General features: G+C 48.2%; 1 long non-coding RNA gene across 3 annotated transcripts; it reads left to right on the top strand.

The window, feature by feature from the left end:
* Nucleotides 1-3,900: 3,900 nt before the first annotated feature.
* Nucleotides 3,901-22,745, top strand: LOC123775414 (uncharacterized). 3 transcript variants are annotated; one of them, XR_006775065.2, is made up of 6 exons: nt 3,901-4,102; nt 15,388-15,518; nt 16,316-16,457; nt 18,144-18,853; nt 21,074-21,419; nt 21,615-22,745. It is a non-coding gene; the product is annotated as an uncharacterized LOC123775414 (long non-coding RNA). The 3 variants fall into 3 exon arrangements; XR_006775064.2 differs by lacking the exon at nt 16,316-16,457; XR_015725526.1 differs by lacking the exons at nt 3,901-4,102; nt 16,316-16,457 and adding an exon at nt 9,832-9,905.
* The last annotated feature ends 399 nt before the right edge of the window (nt 22,746-23,144 follow it).

The following is a 23,144-nucleotide window of genomic DNA, read 5'->3' as shown; positions in this document are numbered from 1 at the left end:
TGGAAAAGGCTAGTTAGGACCTCAGATGTGGAAAAGCCCAGACAGTACAGATAGGAGTAACCCTTAAAAGTCTAGAGTGTATCTAAGCTCTGAAAAACTGATGTTTAAACATCTCTAAAATCTAGGTCTTTATCGTTGTTGTTGTTTCTTTTTAAATTTTATTTATTTATTTCTGAGAGAGAGAGAGCACAAGCAGGGGGACGGCAGGCAGAAGGAGAAGCAGGCTCCCCGCTGAGTAAGGAGCCTGATGCGGGAGGCGATCCCAGGACCCTGAGATCATGACCTGGGCCCAAGGCAGACACTTCACCGACTGAGCCACCCAGGCGCCCCTCATCGTTTCTTTTATAATCCTAATGAGAAGTCTCCATCAAAAGAGAGGTTTCAGCCCATGACTTCAAGAACGTGAAGAACATTTTTCCCTCTGACTCATTAACTCCACTGCCAGAAATAAATTCTAAAGAACAATCAGCAGCACACACAGAGATCTGTGAATGACACCAGGCTTTAGGAAAAAGTAGCAACAACTCCCCCTGTTCAGTTGCTGCTCACGTGACACCCCTCCAGAAAGGTCTCAAGCTGCATTGAATACCGCAGGGCCCTCTCTCCTCCCTGGGACCGTACTGTGCGTAACGGTCACCATCATCTCGTGTTGTATATGTTTATTTGTTTACTGTGCACTTTCTTCCTTCCAGCTCAGCTGTTAGCTCCCTGAGAACAACAGGGGCAGATGCAAATTTCGTGAGGCTGCAGAGCATATAAATCTGAGGTCCTTGTTTAGAAAAACAATTAAAAAAAAGAATGTAAAATTCAGCATGAAAATGAATATCTATTTGGGATGAAAAGAAAAAGTCCTCAGAAGGCTCCTCATTAGCCTTACAGGGAATCCGCTCCAGAGCAGAAGGGGCGTGGTCTGTCTTGTTCAAAGCTGCGTCCCCTGGACCTAGAACAGAGTCCGGCCCATAGTAGGTGCTCAAGAAATACTTGCAGAATGGAAGAGCGACTGACGATACCGAGCCGGTTCAGTGAATGAGCCAGAGGAGGCAGAAAGAGTTTCCATAACTTGCCCCTAGACACCATCGGTAAACAAAAGAACTGGATTTGAGGTGGGTCTCTCTCCCCTCCTCACTGGGTTCGTGGCTGCGCAGCTGGACCCCATCCCCAGCCTCCCCTGCAGTCAGGGGTTCTGTGACCGTGTGACACAATTCTTGCAAGTTAAGTGTGAGCAGAGATCATGGTGCCGCTTTCCGGCTTGAGCCTTAGGTCCACGGGTATGCCTCCTCCTCACGCCTCCCTTCCACCTGCTGGCTCAAATCCAGACGTGGGGGGGATTCGGTTTGACAAGATCCAAAGGGCGTTGGCAGAGCAACGACTTGGAAAGGACCAGGCTTCCCAAATAGTCCTAAAGAAACAGAGCTCCTTCACTGAGCAGCACAGTTTACGTCAGGATTGCGATGTGACAGAGAAATAATCTTCTTTGTCCTGTAAATCATGGTGTGTTTTTTAAATTTAATTTATTTATTTGAGAGAGAGCGTGTGCATGCATGTGCGCGAGCAGGGAGGGGTGGGGGGGAGGGAGAAAGAATCTGAAGCAGCCTGTGCGCTGAGCGGGAGCCCTACATGGGGCTCGATCCCGCCAGCACAAGATCATGACCTGAGCCGAAACCAAGAGTCGGGAGTGCAACCCACTGAGCCACCCAGACGCCCCAAGTCATGGCGTTTTGAGGCCTCTCTGTCACAGCAACTTAGCCCCACAGTAACTAATACGGGTGTAAAATCCAGGCCCTTTCCCTCACCGTGTACTTTGTCCTAGCAACACGGCCAGAAACAGGAAGGGGGATTTACTTACAGTCAGCCTGAGAGAGGTCCTGTGGCTTTCTCGGGGCTGTCCTCGTGCTTCCTTTCCTGGTAATAGAACAATGGCTAGCTATGTGCCCGGTACTGTCCTAAGTACTTTCCATGAAATGGCTCATTTCATCCTAACCTTTGGAGCACATAGATCATCTCCATTTTATAGCTGAGTGAACTGAGGTGCAGAAAGCTAGTAAGGGAGAGAGTGGGATTTAGACCCATGCCGGCTGGTTGCACCACTTACTCTCCCAGCCACCATGTACGTTCTTCTGACCCTCTTGCTTCATTTTTTTAAAAAAGATTTTATTTATTTATTTGAGAGATAGAGAGCATGAGCAGGGGGAGGGGTAGAGGAAGAGGGAGAAGCAGACTCCCCACTGAGCGTGGAGCCCACCATGGGGCTTGATCCCAGGACCCTGAGAGTATGAACTGAGTGGAAGTGAGACTCTTAACCACATGAGCCACCCAGGCACCCCTTACTTCATTTCTTTTTTTTTTTTTTTTTTAAGATTTTATTTATTTATTTGACAGAGATAGAGACAGCCAGCGAGAGAGGGAACACAAGCAGGGGGAGTGGGGGAGGAAGAAGCAGGCTCACAGCAGAGGAGCCTGATGTGGGGCTCGATCCCATAACGCCGGGATCACGCCCTGAGCCGAAGGCAGACGCTTAACCGCTGTGCCACCCAGGCGCCCCCCTTACTTCATTTCTTTTGCTGTCCTCCTGACCTTCAGATCATTCAATTCTCCCATTGTGAAGAGGCCAATAGAACACCAGATGGCCATAAAGAAAAAGAAGTTTCTGCCCCACTCTCTCTGCCAATGGTTCTACCTTTTATGTCCCTTCGGTATCTTCCTATGGTGTCGGGAGCTCTAGCGTTTGGGGAGTGCCATTTGGTACAAATCATCAGCATTCCATTGGGCACCCTGGGCACAGTGAAGAGAGCCTTGAACTGGGAGTCCAAGGTTCTGTCTCTTGGCCTGGCTCTGCCACGGGTTGGCGTGCAAACTTGACTATGGCACTCTTCTCTGTAAAGTGACAAAGATGGATGATCCCTAAGGTTCCAGTACTCTGAAATCAATACCCTGTGAGTCTTTCCTGCCTTGGTCCACTCTCCGTCCACGGGCACTGTTGGCCTGCCTTTTTGCAGAAGGCCAAGGAGCAGGGATCAGCTCCATATTTGGGGTTTTGGAGGGGACACCACGTGGTTTCCCTGGATTTAGGGATGCAGAAGGAGAAGATGAGGATGAGTCAGACTCGGTAGGTTTCCTAGCAGTCCTGCCATCATCAGGCTCCAGTGTCTCCCGCGTACACAGATGCAAATGAAACAGGATTCAAGAGTAAGAGTGGGGACAAGGAAGCTTCCAGGCTTGAACCTGAACCTAACCGACCAGTGAAATGCTCCCCAGCCTGCCACCCTAGTTGGCTTGCAAGTTGGAGAGCATGCCCTCCAAGAGACTAATGGATGAATGTGGCGCCAGTGCCTATGAAGTCCTGCCAATCAAGGCAAAATGAGTATCTCCTAAAAGAGAGAGACTGGGCAGGAAGAAGAATTTGAGGATGTGTGAATGAATAAGGGAAAAGACAATTTTCCCTCTGTGAACATCTTTGAGCAATCAAACAGGAAAGGCTTTCAGCTCTTCAGGATGGAGTAGGTCGATCCCCCCCATCACTACTTCATATTGAATTGGTCATGGCTGGAACACGTGTAGGTTTTGGGAAACCTTTGAGTCCAACTGGCTGCTAAAATGGCTCCTTCCTGATTTTACCAGAGTCCCCCTTCTGGAAATTACTTGCACATGGTTGATAAAGTATCAGTTCCGGGCTACGAAAATGGCAGTCGGGCCCCATTTGGTCATGTGATGAGCAGTGACAGGAAAAAACAGGGAAGAGATAAAACCTTAAACAGGGTGAGCCTCTGCGAAAGGGAGGGTATCTAGTGCTCTTTTGCTTTCTCAACAAAATTACGAAACTGAGCGCCTCAACTCACGTGGCCAAGCAGATGTTCGCTTTGCTGCAAATCTGTTAGCTCCTCGCTCATTCTGTTGAGTGGGTCGTACAAGGGAGGAGCTGGCTGTGACAGGAAAGGACATGGGGCTCTTGAGAGGTCAGGAGCGGAGGGACAAGGACCGTGAATTCAGAGGAAAGGGGCGTCTGAAGGAGCAAGTCTGCGTCATGTTTAGCTAACTTCTTTCTAACAAAGGAGAAATTCTGTGGAGCCACAGATCACCGGCAATTCAAAGAGCCAGAGCCAAAGTGAGTTGAAAATATATTTTGCGTGGAAGGCATTCATGTATGGATGCCCCACATACCACCCACCCAAGGGGAGCCGTCCGCTACCCTTGAGGGTTTGTCAATGACTTGGGTCCCTCTGCCGCCACTTTCTCCTCCCTCCTCCGCTCTCCCTTTCCTCTCCCCCCTTCCATACTGGTTGCTTGTCTGTCGCTTCAATTCAGTCCAACCATCTGGAACTTTCCCTCCTAGATAATATCCCAACCTCAAATTAGAAATGGCCCTTTCCTACTTGATGGGAGCCCTGGTATCAGGATGGTTGAGGACGATTGCTGAATGGCAGTGTGATGTGGAGATTTCCTGGGGATTTCAATTACTTGGCTCCCCCTACCCTTTCATGATAAAGGTTAATCACGAGGGGAATGAAAACAACACACAGTCTTATGAGAAATGAGGAATGGGTCAGATGGAACCCGCAGAGGCTGGCTGAGATTTCAATTTTCTTACTGTAAATGAAAACTGCATTTCCATTAACTGCTGCGGTAGAAATTACTTACCAGCGGTCACCTGTGATAGCATCATCCCATGGGTCACGTGGGGCGCCCCGATGCTGCGGGGAGGATGGTTGCGGAAGCCCGTTCTCATTATCACCTTCCACACAGTCCTCAGGAGGCTGCAGATGAGCAAAGGCGGTGCTTTTGTGTGGAAAAAGAGGCCCAATACATAATATCATGGGGATTTAAAAAATGTTTCTTTCTCCTTTTTCTGTGACCTTCCCTTCACTGATTTGAATTTGTGGTTTTCTGCGTGTGTTCTACAGGATGACTGATAGAGGTCAATCCTAATAAATGACAGTGTTATGTTCCAGAGACCTACTCTGAGCCAGGCAGGGGACCTGGTGCTTCCTTTACCTTCTCCCTCGTAGTTCCTTCCTGCCTTCTTTCCTTCTTTCTTTCCTTCCTTCTTTCCTTCTTTCCTTCTTTCTTTCCTTCCTTCTTTCCTTCCTTCCTTCTTTCCTTCCTTCCTTCTTTCCTTCCTTCCTTCCTTCCTTCCTTCCTTCCATCCTTCCTTCCTTCCTTCCTTCCTTCCAAGATTTTATTTATTTATTTGTCAGAGAGAGAGAGAGAGCATGAGTGGGGGGGGGCAGCAGGCAAAAGGCGAAGCAGACTCCCCGCTGAGCAAGGAGCCCAGCATGGGGCTCAATCCCAGGACTCTGGGATCATGACCTGAGCCAAAGGCAGATGCTTAACAAACTCAGCCGCCCAGGTGCCCCTCTTTTCATAGTTTCCATTACCCCACACACCAGAGATTGTCCCCCAGCATCACCTCTCCCTTCTTCCTTAATAATATAATGTCACATTTCTTAACTAGGCACATGAATTCCTGTGAGAAGACCACAGAGCCCAGCCTCCCTTATAGCTACACGTGCCTGTGCGGTCACTGTGTTGTAAGCAGAAGTGTTGCATGCAATTCTTAGGAAGGGTCCTAAGCAGGAAGAAACATGCCTCTTTTTGTCTCTTCTTTTCTATGCCAACTGGAATGTGGACATGATGGCTGGATGAGAACAGCCATCTTGGACCACGAGGTGGAAGTCACTTACTGGAAATGGTAAAGCAACAAGAAGGAGCTGCAGCCCCTGATGACTGTGAAGGAGAATGTTGAGGGTTTTTGTCACTTGCAGCTGAACCTGTCCTACCAGAACCACCCTGTAAGAAGGTAGTAGAATGAGGTGTTGGAGAACAGGGGCTCCAGGTTTAGGCAAATTACTTAGCTGAGCTAGGTCAGATTCTTCATTTGCAAAATCAGTGTAAGTAAAAAATTATAAGTAAGGAAACAAACCTCGACTAAGTTAGGAAACTTCGCCAAGGCCGTGGACATAGATAAACAACTGAGAGTGTTCGACCTGGAAGCTCCCAAGGCTTGTGATTTTCCCATGATATTGACCATCACAGATGCCCAGATGTCACCGTGAAAAACAAGGGAGGAAAGTTAACTCTTGTTCGTACTTGCTGGTGAAAACACACACACACACACACTACACACTTTAGGTAGCTCAGCTCATTCTTTGAATGTGAAATTATTAGTTTTATAAAAGAATCTACCGAAACGGAAATGTGTGTTTGCACTAATATGTGCCAATATCAGTAGGTACAAAGTTTCCGGCAAGCTGTGCTGTCGTCTGCTGACCCCTCAGGGTCACTGGCTGGTGATCAGTCCCCTGTGACATGATCACATTCTGCATTTCCTTGTGTCCACCCTGAGCTCGAGCTCACTTTAACATTTGCAGATGAGTTGAACTCAGAGATCTCAGTCCTTCATATTTCAAGTCTGTGCCAGCGGTGTCCTTCCTTCCCAGACTTTCTATCGGACGAGGGCTGATGTTTGAATGGGACTGTTTTACAGCAACTGAGGGCTCATAACAGCAAGGGTGAACTCAGCGGCCCCTAAGTCGAGGTGGATGATCTGAGGAAGCTGTGGAACTGTAGAAAGGCAGGGACTCTGTCTGCTCTGTTCACTGATGCATCTCTACTCAGAAGGACTTAATCACTATGGAGGGAGGAGGTTTGGAGGAATGAGAGCTCTCAGGATCACCGTGCAATAAACCATCATGGATAAATCAAGCCACTGAGCTGATGCTCACAGGACTCCCCCCACGGGGCCCAGGTATGGGGGTCACTCGTCCACCTTTGCCCCCAGCACCCAACCCCACCTCTCCGATAACGCTCCCTCTTTCTTTCAGGGAGATCCCCGCCATAGGCTGGTGTTTTTGGAGGGCAGGTGGTAGAGGGAAGTGCCTGCTCTTAGAAACCAAAGGGGCCAGATCCTCTCTCTGGGAGCTTTGAATTTGCACAACCATTGCAAGAATGTGGGATGGTTGGAGGCCATTCACTGCGGGACCAGGGTAGAGCACAGACCACACGCCTCTGCTCCGAGTCTCCTTTGGCCTCGCCTTTACCAGCTGCTTTAGTCCCTGCCCACATTCCCACCCTCGACTTCCAACCTCCCACGGAGTCCGATGTGCCATAAAGTCTTTGAATAATCCCCAGCCCCTTTGCTTCTTAAAATAGCTTTCAAGCAACATTGCAAGAGGGATTTTGCTGCTAATCTTTGTCTTCCCTGATAGACCTAACGATTATTTGGTAAATTTCCAAATAGCAACTTGGGAGCAGCAGAGAGAAGTTGTAGGTCAAGGCCAATATTATTCAATTTGAAATATGGAGACTGAAGAAATGGGAGAAGGTGACAGTGACTATTTCTGAAATGATTATTAGGATCGACTCTTTGGCACTGAAAAAGTTGGAAAGAAGTAAGTTGAAAACTGGATCCACTGCTCAACATGGTGCCAAACACCTAATTTTACAATTGTTGATGCATTTTTCTCATCAACAAGGAATGTACTTTGGCAGGTTTCTCTCCCACCCTCAGTGAATGGTCATTGCCACGCAGCCTCTTCACATGTGATGATTCTGGGTCATTTTCTCAAGTTTGGAATTGTGGATGTGGCCATGGCTGTTTCCAGACAGAAAACAGTGGAATCCTGGAAAGAGCTGAAGAAACGATCAATTGTGATTTTGTACTTTGACGCAACTGAATGAAGAAAGCACGTGCCTTGGGTTTTACACATACATGAAAGCAATCAGGCTCTCCTATTCTCCCCTCTGAGTGTTCTCTGAAAAGAATGCACTTGCATTTTTAAAGTTATATTAGAAAATATGTTTCTTTGGTCTTTATACCTTAAGAAGAATGATTTTGAGAATCAAGTTTCACATGCCAATTTTAATGGTATAACTTCTGTTGGAGTAATTAGCTCCCTTCTTCCTCATCTTTTTCTGAATCCACTGGAAGAGCAAAAAGACAAAGGAGGGAGGCTGAGAAACACCAGAATAACATCTTTCCTATTGATAAGGCCGACATTAGAGAAAGTGGAACATATCTGTGGGCAAATGGACTTCCTAATCCTGAGCCCACATATTGGCCGGACCTACCCATCTGGCCACAGACAGAGTCAGACCACTGCTAGCCTCCACACAGGGTAGGCGTGGAGAACTTTATTGCTCTGCTTGCCATGGTTTGAGAGCCACCTAGATCATGTTTTCTCTGGTATTTCCTAAAAAGAAGACACAGGAAGGGGTTGGGCTGTGCATGCTCTGTTTCTTCTCACAGATTCCCCAATTAGGTAAGTGCCTCTACTGTCCTGGGAAGGGGTGAGTGAGGGCTTCAGGGAGATGCTGTGCTAATGGGGCTCCCACTGCGGGGAAGGGAGCTCCTAAGTGGGAAGAAGTACCTTCCCTGTGAAAGTCTTCAGTGAAAAAATCTATTGCAGTCAGCAGTTTTTACTTACTAGTTTTGGTTTCTACCCCTCTCTCCCTGTCACTGCCCCTTGAACATTCTAATTTGAGCAAGAGAAAAAAAAAACTGCATAGGAAAAAGAACACTGGAGACCTAGGTCCTGGTTGGGCTGGTGGGTAAGTCATGTGGGCTCTCTGGGTCTTGTTTTCCTCCAGTCTGAGGGTGTAGGAGAGGTTGTTCCTTGCTAAATTCAGTCCTATGGTCTGGCTCCCATACTTCTCCTTCTGCGAACCTTGCCTTCCGCTGTATTTTCAGCTTCTTTTCACCCCCGCTGCATTCCTTCCATAGGCTTTTAGACATTTACAGATCTTGCCCACTTAAAAACAATATCCTCACTTGACCCCTACCCTTTCTAGCAACTTCCTTATCTCTGAATCTTCTTCTTCTTCTTCTTTATTTTTTAAATAAAGAAACTTCTTTGAAATGTTGTCAGAATATGCTGTCTTCTTCATGTACCCCTGAAAGCAGCCTGGCTTCTGGCTTCTAGCTTTATGATACCCCCAAATGCTTCTCGCTAAGTTGGTCACTCATCTTTTGTAGCTCAATCCAGTGGCCATTTTGGTTCTTGCTGTACTTGATTTCTCAGCGTTATTTGACACTGCTGACCAGTCCCTGCTCTGCAGAAATCTCATTTCCCTTTGTTTTCCTGACACAACACTTTCTTGATTATCTGCTTCTGAAGATTCATGTTCTTCTAGTCAGCTAGATCTTAGAGTTCTGCAATACCCAGGTCCTCTCTAGATTTTTCTTTATTCTCTTTCACTAAAAGAATGATTAGACAGTATATTTTTTCAACAAATTTTTATAGGCACCACTATGTGGTAGGCACTATCTTAGGCATGGAGAATTCAACAGTAGAAAAAAAATTCCCTGCTCTGATAGAGCTCCCACATTCTAGAAGGAGAAGAGAGTCAATGAGTAAATAAGAAAATGAGTATATAATATATTGGGTGGTGACAGTGCTAAGATGAAAAATAAGTTGAGGTGAGGGAATGCAAATTTGTGTGTGGGGAGGGGATACTATAGAAATAGAGAAGGGTCAGGGAGGGCAGAGTCCTGAAAGAACTGAGTACTGGAAGAGCTTGAGAAGGATTGATGTTAATTTTTCTTTAAATATTTAGTAGAATTCACCTGTGAAGACATCTGGTCCTGGACCTTTTTTCGTAGGGAAGTTTGATGAGTGATTCACTCTCTTTACTTGGTATAGGTCTGTTGTGGTTTCTATTTCTTCTTGAGTCAGTTTAGGTAATTTGTGTGTTTCTAAGAATTTGCTATTTTTTATAAATTATCAAATTTGTTGGTGTACAGTTTTTCATAGTATTCTCTCCTAATACTTTTTATTTCTTTACAGTTGGTTGTAATGTCCCCACTTGCATTTCATTTTATTTCATTTTTTCTTTGTCAGCCTACCTGAAGGTTTGTCAAGTTTTGAAGTGCGTAACTGAGCCACGGTGTTGTCTAGTGGCTAGCATTTTAGGTAAGATGACAAATAATACCAGCTAACGTTTACCGAGAACTTGCTTTGCATCAGGCATTTATTTCAAGTGCTTTACCCAGGTGGTAAGTGTAGTAATTCATCTTCTTTTTCTTCTCACTTCCCAGATGAGGAACCTAGGGCACAGGGAGAGGTGAATGTCTTGTGGAGATCCCATGGCTAAAGGGGCAGAGGTGTGATTCAAATCAGTAGTCTGACTCTAGGACCCCATCTTTACTTCCACACTCTTACTTTCCCAGACTGTGAGTCCAATGAAAAGAATTATTATCAGAATATCAAAACAGGGGCACCTGGGTGGCACAGCGGTTAAGCGTCTGCCTTTGGCTCAGGGCGTGATCCTGGCGTTATGGGATCGAGCCCCACATCGGGCTCCTCTGCTATGAGCCTGCTTCTTCCTCTCCCACTCCCCCTGCTTGTGTTCCCTCTCTCTCTGGCTGTCTCTATCTCTGTCGAATGAATAAATAAAATCTTAAAAAAAAAAAGAAAAAAAGAATATCAAAACAAAGGCAATAAAACAAAACCTCATCTCATAGATCTCAGTACATAATTTTTCTTTTTTAAGAAATATCTGAGAAATATGTCATTTCCAGCTTGGAATGAGAAATGGTACAATAATTTTACCACCTAATTTTACTCTGTAGCTGGTTCCAGAATATTAATAACTAAAGTTGGACAATCCCTGCTACATTTTGGTTTTCTTAAAAATCCCCAGCTATTTTCCAATATATGCCATTTTATAGAATATATTTTTCCCAAGTATTTTTTCCTTCCTGGGGAAACAAAAACATGTTTTAACAGCACACAATCCATATGCTTCTGATTTCCTTGTACTCAAATCTCAAAAGTGTTGCTTTATAAGAGCTATTTTATTCCTCTTCAAGCTGACTTGAATAAAAATTTCTTAACATTTTCTTTCTCTTGAACACTAAGTGGTATTTTGCTAGGGATTGAATATTCTGATAACACCATAACTTGATTGGTTCAAAAACAAAAGCCAGGGCTTCTTAAAAGGCCCTGGAAAAACATGCTTCCCCATCCATAGCTTAATCATAGGATGATTCAGAAGCTCTAGGCGGCCGATGGCACAGGTTAAGGATGCTTATGGCTCCAAAGACACGGAAGAGTTTTTAATCGTTGGCCATTCCTATGCACCCCGCAGTGGAATTGTAAGTGTTTTTTCTTCTCTGTATAGAAAAAAAAAAAAAAAAGGTGAGTGGGAGAAGAAATTTCTCTTGTCAGCTTGAGCCTTAAAAAGAAGAAGGAAGTATGGGGTGAGTGGATGTTTTTAAGCTCAGGCATATGTTCGAGGGGGAGGAAATGAGACTGAGTGAGAAACAAAGTGCTGACGCTGAGGATCCTCCGTGGCCTCAGGATGACCCAGGAATCTCACCAGTTCCTATAACACACGCCACATGCTAAGAGCATGTTTTGTCGAAGAAGCATCAGCACTGGGTGAAATCAGCAGAATTAGGAGTGGTGCCAACCAGGGCTCCTCTGTAAGGTGAAAGCTCAAGTTCCCTTCATCCATCCATCCATCCATCCATCCATCCATCCATCCATCCATCCACCGTATTCATCCACCTGTCCATCTGTCCGACCATCCATCCACCCACCTGTCCATCCATCCATCCATCCACCCCTCTACCCATCCCAGAAACACTGGGGAAGGCAGGCAGGAAGGATAGAAGGGAACGGAAATTAAATTCCACCGATCATTTGCTACGCCAGTAACGACAGGCTTCATCTCAGGACGTTGCTGATGGGTTGGTGGCGTCTGCCTGGAATGCTGTATTGAGAAGGGTTCTGGAGTCTGGTCTAGCTTCTCTAGCAAAGAGTATTGGGATCAATTCAGGGATATCGGCTATGAGCATGATTGGGGCAAGTGTCAGCAGTCACACACATCCTCAGAACCACCATACTGTCCCACCCTCCGAGCTCAGGGCTAGTTAGGGGAGCAGACAAAGGACACTTTGGCCTGATACTTACCCAGGGTGGGCAGGAGTGGAGAGCTGGCCATGGTTAGGAGGCAAGGGCAGGATTTGGGGAATGGGGGCTTGACCTGGGCAGTCCATGCCCCTGTGGCAGGAAAAGCATGAACGACTTCAGCATGCTAGTGAGCCTTTCTCTGCTTTGAGCCCTGATGTGTTTTAGACAGTGTGCTGATCCCTTAGGTCCTGGTCACTGGAAGCTTCCCTGGGTCATCTGCTGAAACCTGGGAAATCCAAAGAGATGATGAGCTCAGCTTTGCAAGTGAGACCATCCTGGAATTCTACCCACACCATTGAGAAGCAATTTGCACTCCCAGAATCCTTCTGAGCCTCAGTTTTCTCATCTGTAAAAAGGCAAAAACAAAAAACCCAAAAAACCCCACCCACCCCTACAGGATTGCAGTGAGGATGAAACATGATATAAGGGTCCTGGCTGTAGTGACACTTTCTAAATGACTTGTATTTTTATAAAAATGCTCTGGATGTTAATTTGGCTCTAGGCTTTCTATCAGTCAATAATATTTATTACACACTTAGGTATAAAAGGGAACAGAAAGAGGTCTGAGGTCTAGGGTGATGGATGACAGGAACAGCATAGAAAACTGCAGGATCAGGGACAAGAGGCTGATTTCTAGCAGACATCTGGAAGAGGCGGAGAATTTGAACGCCGTGCACGTTTGAGGACAAACAGTAAAGTGACTTCCCTTTTCGCAACCATGAATTTGGGATATTCTTCTCTTTTCCTGTGTGGGCTTTTGTGTTCCTCAGAGAAGAGACCTGTACTTCTGAGAAGCGGACAAGAGGAGGTCAGGCTGTTGCTCACGAAACAATGACTCCAAACCCTGAGTCTTTTCCGGATTTACCTACACTTAAAAAAACAAACCCTTTGCCCCGGTTCAGGAGAGCGGGAGCATTGGTGGGAGAGGTGGGGGGCTCCTGCGGCTTTCTGGCAAAGGCAGGGAGGTGTGAGGAAGCCCGGCCCGCCAGCCCCCGCCACCAGAAGGAACCAAAACACAATGAGAAACCCCATTCGGCAGACCACGGAAAAGTCCTCTTTGTTGTTTGAAATTTTTATCTTGTTTGTGGCCAATCTAATGATTCAGTAACGACCACAGCTGTGCTGGGGCCTGCGCCTCTCCTCCGAGGCTTCCCCCCCTTCTGAGCAGGAACAAAACCAGCTGGTGGGGCCGCCCTCCGCCCGGCTCTCTTTCCAGCTTCTGCAAAGTGCTCCGGACGAGCGGAGCTCCGAGAGCGGCCGCCCCAGATTTTATCAGACTTCTCACGAAGCTGATTCCGGGGGGAGGAAGCCAAGTAAAACTGGCCGTTTGGGTTCACGGACAATGCATTTCTGGGCATGAAGTTCAGCTCTTTGTCCTGCTGTTGAAGTATGTTTGAAAGAGCCCGACAGTTTCTCATTTTGGTCCTCCCTATGGCCATGACAGAGAATCCCAGAGAGGATTCGGGGTTCCCGGACCCTGCCAAGGTGGGGGGGTAGTTGGCATCTGCCGGTGACCCGCTTTCTTGCCCCTGACTTCCCTTCGGTCAGCGTCTCCCTACTGTGTGCTCTGAACCCAGGAGCAGCAAACAGAAGGCGAGGCAAGTGGCGTGCCGTGTGGCCACTGTAGGGTGGTGCGGGGTGCTGACTGCGTGACCTCAGCACACAGCTGCCCGGAGGCCTGCAGCTGGTGTGGGTGTGGCTCCTCCTCCCCCCCACCCCCGCCCCACACCGTGTGGCTTGGTCTCATGGCATACTAATGGCCCCCCTGAGATTCACCCTCCTCATGGAGGAAATGAAGGCATGGAGGAGTGTGTGTGCCCGGGGGAGGGGGGAATTGTTCACTCACGGATCTATTTATTTATTCATCCATCGACACCCCCGCCCCCCCCCCCCACACACACACATTGACTCTGTGCTAGGTGCTGGGGATAAGAAATGAGTAAGAGTGGGCTCCTGCCCTCCTGGGATCACAGTCTTGTGCGCAGGAGACAGAAATATGCAAATCAGTCTAGAAAAGTCAACTGCGTGATAACAGGAGGGTATGAAGTACCCAGCCCTGCTGGGAAATGTGGAGAAAGCTGATCTGGAAGGATGAGTCAAGGAGGCCCAAAGAGTGGAAGGTATTCCAGAGGCAAGTCTCCATCTTGGAAAAGAACTTTCCCGGAGAACAATAGCAAGGCGGAAAGAGATTTTAATCACAGAGGGAAGGACAAAGAAGGCTGCAGGGACCCTCCAGTTCTCAGGATCCAGCTGAGATTCCAGCTTATTGAGAGAGAGGAATTTTTTCTTCCTTTGATTTTTGAAAAACGTATGGACTTTCATCAGGATGGCCCAACTGTTGATATACCACACATCAGGCCATGATACTTGTTTTCCGTGGCCAGGCATGGGAAGAGATTTCTTGTTGCCCTTTCTCCCACAGACCCTTGATAAAGCCTGAAGACTTTCTAAAGACTGTTGCGATTCTTACTCTCTAGGGGGTCAAGGGCTCCTTGGAGAATGGAAAGAAAGTGATACACCATCTCCCCAGGAAATTGACATCATCTTGCATGAAATTTCAGGGGTTTCCAGAACCATCCCCCCTGCCTCCCAACCCACTCATCAAGTTCCAGATAAAGAACTCCCCACATAACCTCAGGTGTGGATCAGAGGCCTAGCATGACTCAGTGTAGACACAGAGTTTGGTGGTGATACGGCCTGATGTGGGCCTTCAGCTTGGACACTGTTGAGAAAGTCAAGCCCCAAAGCAGACCCTCAGCCGGGCCTGGCCTACAAGCGCTCTTGGCTTGGCCTCGTGGCCCGGGGCTCTGGAACCTGGCAGAAACAGAGGCAAGTTAGCTGCTGACTCTGGAGACGCAGGAAGGAGCATGGTGACCCCGAGACCATTCTCAGCGGTGACAGAGCAAAGGCAGGTGTGCGAGGAACTGTGGGAGCCATGTGTCGCTCCTGTCCTGCACGTTAAAATGTGAGGGAGGGGTGCCCCAAACTCAGTAATTAAGATCACTAATATTTTGGTGCAATCATAAAAAGTCAAAATTAATGCAAAAGCTTCGCGATGAAAAGAATTTCAACATTTTAAAGATGAGACGCCGTCCTGCCCCTGCATGGATGGCCTGCCTTTCACCTCACCCTAATCTCACTAGGCTTTGGAGCCCAAAAGGCATGACTTTAAAGTCCCAAACTTGCATTGGAGTAAGACTTTGAGCTTCATGAAGTTAGTGCCTGGACCGTGCCGAGTTAGTTCGTGTAGCTGTCTAGGAAGGGTCCCAGGCAGTGTGGACAAGGTCCGCCCTTGCTGTAGCTTCAGCCGCCTGGCCCGCCCACCTTTGCCCAGGGAACATTGTTGGCAGTGACCCAAATATCCCACCAGGTGGCACTCTTGCTTTGCTCCAACCAGGGGCCCCTGTAAGGGGGACTCTTCGGCCAACTGAAGGGATTTAAACTAGTTGCTAAATTGTTGCTGGTTGTTTTCTGAAAGGCCAGAAAGAATCCGGGGCAGGGATGAGGGCAAGCAGAGACGCCACATGAAGAGCCTCGGAGGAATCGTCTGGAGAGCCCGAGCCAGGTACAGTCTGATCAGCAACAAGAGGCCGTCCTGCTCTTTAGCAGGTGAGAAAAATGAGAATTTTAAGCCATCTTTTGTTCTCGTTTGCAGTATAAACACACGTGACATGGGAGAGAAAGGGGGGGATTAGTGGTTTTCCGTGAGGCAGAGGCTGGTGGGAAGAGCTCTGGCCCTTGCCTGCAGGGCCGCCTCCAGCACCCACTAGCTGTGATCTTGGACAAATACCTGGACTTCGCAGGCCTGAGAGTCTTCATCTCGACATGGGGACCCTTATAGCCGCCCCCCCCCGGGGGGGTCATCAGAGGATTAAGTGCACTGCTGTGCAGAAGGCTATTTGCCTGCGGCCTGGCACCCAGGAAGTGCTCAACAGAAGAGAGGTGCTCTGATGGGCTTACGGGCAGGGGCTGAGAAGCTAGATTTTGTGCCCCCCCCCGGGGGGGCTGTCACTAATTAAGAGATGACCTCAGAGTGACCCAGAGAAATAACTTGATAATGAACCATGGCATTAGCAGAGTCAACCAGAAGAATTTCCCACCTGGATCGAGTTTCACAGGTGTGATTTTTGAACCAGGAAATCAAGCTGGGTTCCCGGGCAAAACCGTCTCCCCCTTGGTGACCGGGGGAAACATCTGACCACCAGGTGACTGGCCCCACTTAAGCTGCGCATTGTTGAGCAAAGTATCCGTTTACAGGTGCGCCCATTGTCACCCTCCCATTAACCCAGGCTGTCTCCTTACCGCTCAGAAGTCCTGAACTCACAAAGACGCCCCTAAATTAACTGTTCTTCCAGAAGAATAGTAGTAGTAATGGTTTCTGTTTATTGAGGCTTACTTTATGTCAGGTGCTCGGAGAATGGAAAGAAAGTGATATACCATCTCCCCGGAAAATGGACATCATTTTGCACGAAATTTCAGGAGTTTCCAGAACCATCTCCCCTGCCTCCCACACACTGTTTCACTGATGCCGTAATACCACCTGAAGAGGTAATTGAGCCCATTTTACAGACGAGGAAATGCAGGTTGAGGGAAACTTAATACCTTATCCTTCTGCCAGTTAATGTTATAAACTTCGGTCTGACTTCCGAGTCAATCAATCATCTATCAATCTATCTACCTATCTATCATCTATCAGTCTATTATCTATTTGACATGTTAAATACAAACTACACGGATCTACTAATTAAGACAAGTTCCTTAGAAACCTCTAGGCTCTGGGGAAATCTTTGTTGGTCCCAATTCAGGCTTCTCTTTTGACAATGTAGAGATGTATTCATGGCTGTAGTTTGCAGACACGTGCATCCATAACACGCGTACGTGACCTTCTGAGAGCCTGTCCTTACTCAGAGGCCACGTATTAGATTATGATCTGTTCTGCGTCAGCCACATTCCCAGGAGCTCCTGGAGAGAGAACTTCGTGCCCTACCCTCTCACTCGGGAGGACAACCAGACAAGGCTATTCTCCATTCAGCACTGAACTCCCTTTGCAGCCACAGAGACAAACCTTGTTGACCAGAATGGTCTCACTTTTCAATGGGAAGCTGTTGGACAAGAGAGGAAGTGTCAGAACAGGAAGCTCAGTTTGACCTGGCCGCAAGAAGGAGCAGAAGAACAAGTCTGTCTTCCAGAAGGAAAAATACCCCCAGCCGTCATGGAGGGAACTTGGTCTGCAGTTCCTAACTGGAGAAGACAGCCACCAGTCAAATGACGTGGAGTCAGATGGGGGGCCAGTGTGGATAAATGAGAGTTCCCTAGTAGCATGTTTGTTTTTCTCTCCAAAAAATGCAGTTTATTTCCTCTAAATTCATATTGTAACTCATCTCAGATTAATAAAGTTTTCTCTAGTAGAGGAGGCCCTTAGAGATTCGACTTTATTACATTAAATGGGTTTTAATTAGACAATTAGAGAATGAATTCTTTTCTAGGACTTCAGAGCTGCCTTGTCAGATATTTCCATGAAAATATGGTTGGATTATTTATTTAGCAACCTTGAAAAAAACAGTCACTTCCTGTTTATATTATTAGAAAGTAAGTCAGTCCTAAATGTCAATGAGGTTTATGGATTAAGAGAGAGGAAAAAATAATGTGTCTTTTGCACGTAAATTTTTTTATTAAAATGAAAACAAGCCCCAGGAGTATAATAACGTACAAAATCACTACAATTTCTTAGGGAAGTCGGGGCGTTGAAAGCCGTTCTGCACCCTTTAACAGCCGCGCCCCGAGATGTATGGAGGCTGGGAGGAAGGGGCCAAGTGTCATTCCTGGTCCCTAGCACAGGGGCGGCGTCAGTCTGGGCTCAACACAGGCTCACTGATTGGAATTCAGGTCCGGCGCCTGGATTCGCCTTTATTTGAGTCCCTGAGACGGAAAGGGCCAGTCACCTGTCAGCACTGGCTCTTCCGTTCCGTGGAAGGCAGGGCACAGGCGCTCCGCCCCGCAGCCACGTCCAGGAGAGAACAGCGCCTGGCCCCTCTCCTTCTCGTGTGCCGGGAGCCAGACAGCGTGGCGTGGGGGCCCTTCTCCTGAGCCCCTGTGACGGGGCTTCAGGGCTTTGTTTATGTATGATCCCCCCCCCCCATCAGCACAACAGAGCTTTACGTATCACTCTTCCCTCCGCGGCTCACAAGGAGGATAGGAAGACACTCTCATCGCGCCTTTCCTCTCCATTCTTAGAGTCAACTCACTGGCAGGGGAAGGACCTGGGATTCGAATCTGCGACTTGAGAATGGAAACTGCTCACTCGAGGCCAAGCCTCCTCCCTCCGCAGGGATCCACGCGGGAGCAAGGGCTCAGCTTAGCATGGTAACCAGGTGTTGGTGGCCTTTTGAACGAGGGCATTTCTAGGGCACGAGGGACAAATGGTTGATTCCGTGGGCCACCCACCAGATAGCTAGGAAGTGAAGTGGACTTGACACCAAATAATTTCATATTCGAATTTTCTTTTCCTCCAAATCTACCCACTGAGAAGTCCTAGGGCAGGAAGGGACCTGAAAAGAATGTCAGGATGGAAGCTATGAATGTCTTTCTTTTGCCTTTTTTTTTTTTTTGAAGAGCCTTATCTAAAGCTCCCTAGATCTGCTTCCATCTTATACAGGAAAGTGAGTGAGTCTCACGTCCTCCATTAGAAAACCATCTCCATAGGTCAAAAGAGCCAAAGGACTCTGGGGTTCTATTTATATCTTCAAAAAGCAAAATTCATTGCTAAGTTCAACACCCATTCTTCTTTCACGGACCCTAATTAAACTTGCACTTATCATCTTTTTCTCTGGCTTGTGTGACCCCGAAAACTCACGAGTGCCTTGTTGAGACGCTCACGTGCTGCCCTCTCTCCGCGTCCCACAATCTGTGAGCTCTGCTGATCCCGGTCCCCGCACAGGAATCAGGTAAGGAAGAAGTCTCTGTGCCCAAGAGGTAAGTAGGAGAATTCAATGGAACAGCCATGAAGATAGGGCCTGTGGTGAGGTGTGGGGGACAGAGTCCTCTCCCTCAAGGGACTCAGTATCTGGTAGGAGGAGTACAAGCCTCTTTTGTCCAGGACCCCCTGCGCCACCCTGTGGGGTCCTCTGCTGGGGACCTGATGAAGGTCCACCTGAAACTTCCTTTTGTTTTTGTTTTATGGGTTTTTTTTTTTTTAAGATTTTATTTATTTATTTGACAGAAAGAAAGAGAGAGTGTTCAAGCAGGGGGAGCAGTAAGTGGAAGTAGAGGCAGAAGCAGGCTTCCTGCTGAGCAGGGACCCTGATGCGGGGCTCGATCTCAGGACCCTGGGATCATGACCTGAGCCAAGGGCAGACGTTCAACTCACTGAGCCACCCAGGCACCCCTGAAACCTTTTTTGTATCCAGAAACTTGTCCCTTTGAATCCAGCTCCTGGCCAACTTCTAATTCTAAGACTTTTCTCCTTGCCAGGGAGACCTCAGAGTTTTAATTGATTAAAGAGAAAGGCTCCTCTGATGCTAAAAAGGAGAGCATCTGAGTTGCCCGGTAATTTAATGCAATTACCTGTCCTGCTCCCGACAGGCTGGGGTGAGCAAGGGAGAGAAAGTGTAGGAATGGACACACAACCAGTGACTTTCTCACTAGCTCTCAGCAGATCAGGAATGTTCGTTGAGGTCTATGATGCTTCCTGCCGCAGTGCGAAGTGTGTTAAACAAAACCAAAAAACAAAACAAAACAAGATGATTTCTCTGCGTTTCCAAGTTTCCAATGATTTCACTACATAGAGAGATCCTGGGTTTTTGTTTGTTTTTGCTTTTAAATCCATTTGGAGCATTTGCGTAGTGAACTTCTGTAACAAGGTACCCCAGACTGGGGAGCTGGAGGGGGCGTGAGCAACAGGGACGAATATTCTCATAGTTCTGGACGCTGCAAGTCTGAGATCAAGGCGTCAGAAGGGTCGGCTCCCGGGATGGGTGCTGAGGGAAGGATGTGTTCCAGGCTTCTCCCCAGGCCTCTGGCGCTTTGCTGGCCATGCTTGGCAGTCCCTGGTTGTAGATGCATCACCCTGATCTCGGCCCTCACGTGCACATGGGCCTCTCCCTGTGTGTGCGACGGTGTCCAAATTTCCCCTTTTTATAAGGGCACCAGTCATACTGCATTAGGGGCCCACCCTCCTATGGTATGACCTCATCTTAGCTAATGACATCCGCAATGACCTTATTTCCAAATAAGGCCACATTTTGAAGTACCAGGGGTTAGGACTTCCACACGGGAGTTGGCGGGGGTGGGGTGGGGGGGGGGCTCAGTTCAACAACCAGCTCCACCCAAGAAACCTCCCCAGTGCTCGCTGAAACCAGAGATGGGAAAATTCCTTCACCTACTTGCTACTGGTGCAGGACCTCGCAGCCCTGGATGCAAACTGCAATCACCCAGGGAGGCTTTGGAAGAGCACACACACAGCAAAACAGGATACGCAACAGGATTGCCCCTAACATGGGAAGAGCCCGAGCAAATAGTGTTTGGTGGGGCTCTGTCTATGAATCAAGTTGATTACAAAACATATTGCAAGATTCATGGACCCATATGAGTGATTTATTGAAGAAATATTAGAATAATAGGTAGAGAAAAGCTATTTATATACTTCTTGTTGAGTACGAAACAAGTTGATTATGAAATATATTACAAAATTCATGGGCCCACATGAGGTGGAGTGATTTAATGAAGAAAAATGAGAATTATGGGTGGAAGAGCTACTTTATGAATTAATTTATTGTCCAGTCATTGCACATGGGAATTCTTTGTAGGGTCCGCACACCCTTTTTTTCTTGTTCTTCGTTGTCCAAGGCACCATTCCTGACTGGAAGGGAGCGACATTGTCATGACAGCACCAGGCTCCTCAAAACCAGTCTGTATTGAAAGGGAAGGGATCTTCTCTCTTCAGCGTGACTTAACACCGTTCACTTAAGATTGTTACCTTGTCACCGGTCCGCTGTCTCATCCCTGCATCCCAGGCTAAGATTGGCTCCCCTCGGCTCCCTCAAAGTCGTACTCTGCTTCTCTCTGGATGATGAGCACGAAATGCAGGTGTTCCCCAGTAGGCAAAAAAGCGTGAAGGCTAAAATTCCTTTTTGGTGACATTAAATTTGCTCTTTGAAATTTTCTAGCACAACTGTAAACTTATCTTCCACTGTGTTCCGAACTCCTGGGGCGGCAATCATCGCCTTCCTAGAATGGGATGTCTTCCTGTGGGGACCACACCCCTGCCACACGGGGCCACCGGCCCGGAGGGTGATGGCATGCAGCAAGACTGAGAAGAACAGGCCGAGTCCCATAAAACACATCCACCCTCATGGGGCGCAGCTGAAGACGGGGACAGCATGAGGTCAAGACCAGTGGAAGATAAGAGAGGACACCGACCAGCAGCATCCTTTGACATCGAGGAGGAACAGCCTGGAAAGCCACCCGGGAAGACTGCAGAGCCTGCCTTGCAGGGGGCTGGTCCTCCTATGGGTTAGCTGGGGGGGGGGGGGGGGGTGCGGTGCGGCTCCCAGGGTCAGGGTTGCTGCCCTTCCCCACAGTGCTGTGGACCCAACGGTCTGAACCGGGAGGGGCGAGAACCACATAGGGTCCACATGTGCAACTCCAGCAGGGTGGGCAGTGGGTAAGCCAGAGCCCCAAACGTGCCCCCTGTGTGTCATCCATTAGCACCGCCGGCAGGCTGATCCCTCCGATAAGAAACAGCGAAGCAGGCGGCAGGAGTGACCCAGGCCGCCCTCCTGCGACCGCCCAGGCCACAGGCGACCTGGCGACCTCAAAATCATGAGACATGGAGCTCTGACGGCATCTGCCTGCTGGTCCCCGGGGACGACCCCGACGGCTCCTGTGGGGCCAGGCACCCACACAGGACTTGGAAAATTGCCAGGAAGTCCCCCCCGCGTGCGGAGCTGGGGGTACCGGCTCCCTTCCAGGTCTAAGGGCCACGATGCCACACCCGAGCCCCAGAGATTCTGATTCTGATCTACTGGGCGGGCGGCCGGGCTCCCCCACCACGTGGATGAAACCCCCCGGGGGTTTCTGCGGTGCGGCCAAGGCTGAGAACCACGGTGACCCGGCCCACTGATGCGCCAACTGGCCGCGCACCGGAATCACCCGAGAGGGGTACTAAATTCGAACGCCTGGCCGCCGCTCCCCGCGTTTCTGCCTTCATTGGCCTGGAGTGTTAGCCTGGCGTAGGGATGAGGGAATCGCCACCTTTCACCTGAGGTCGAACCTCAGAGGGCAGCTTATTCCTCACTGGCGATCATTGCAAACTCGGCTTGGATTTGCTCTCGATGCTGGTTTTGGGGGAGAGCTCCCACGTTTTCCACTCTGCCATTGTTGGCTGGCTCCCAGTGGCCTCCCCTCTGCTGGTATTTTCCTCAAATCAACCAACGTGTCGGCCAATGAGGGCTCAAGGGAACCAGGACAAACTTACTTAAAGAAGAATGTTTGGAAGACGCTGTCACTGTGGTCAAACTCAGTCAAAGGCCTAAATGTGAGGGTGAAAAATCATTCATATACTCAGAGACAAAGCTCTGGTTTCTGACCATCTTTTAAAGGCCTTCTAGTTTTCAGACTGGGAAAATTTGCCTTTTTCTCACCCAAAGGGTCAACAGGAAGCTTCTTCCTCCGTGGAGGACAAATTTTATCTGACAAGGTATGTTTGGAAAGTCAGATAATGGTGCTGACTAGAAACCGAAAACATTATTTTAATGCCCAAACATAGGAGACTGTTTAAACTATAATGCACGATTCACGCAGTTTTAAAAAATGAAAATAAATGTCTGAGAAATTTCATGCTACCTGAAACTAATGTTATAGGCCAATTATATTTTGATTAAAAAATCATAAAAAAAGAAACCTCATGTTTGCGCTGGATGCTTCAGACAGGCCCACCAGTGATTACTGCTGTTATGAATTATTTGTTAGAAAAGTTTGGGGGAAATAAAATCTTAAAAAAAAAGTGGGGGGGCGCCTGGGTGGCACAGCGGTTAAGCGTCTGCCTTCGGCTCAGGGCGTGATCCCGGAGTTGTGGGATCGAGCCCCACATCAGGCTCCTCCGCTGGAAGCCTGCTTCTTCCTCTCCCACTCCCCCTGCTTGTGTTCCCTCTCTCGCTGGCTGTCTCTATCTCTGTCGAATAAATAAATAAAATCTTTAAAAAAAAAAAAAAGAAAAGTTTGGGGGCGCTTGGGTGG

This window comes from Ursus americanus, chromosome 8 (genome assembly GCF_024610735.1).
Source record: "Ursus americanus isolate L20-20 chromosome 8, mUrsAme1.1.p, whole genome shotgun sequence".
Taxonomy (NCBI): domain Eukaryota; kingdom Metazoa; phylum Chordata; class Mammalia; order Carnivora; family Ursidae; genus Ursus; species Ursus americanus.
Note: the sequence above shows the minus strand (reverse complement) of the source record. Positions and strands in the feature narration are given on the sequence as shown.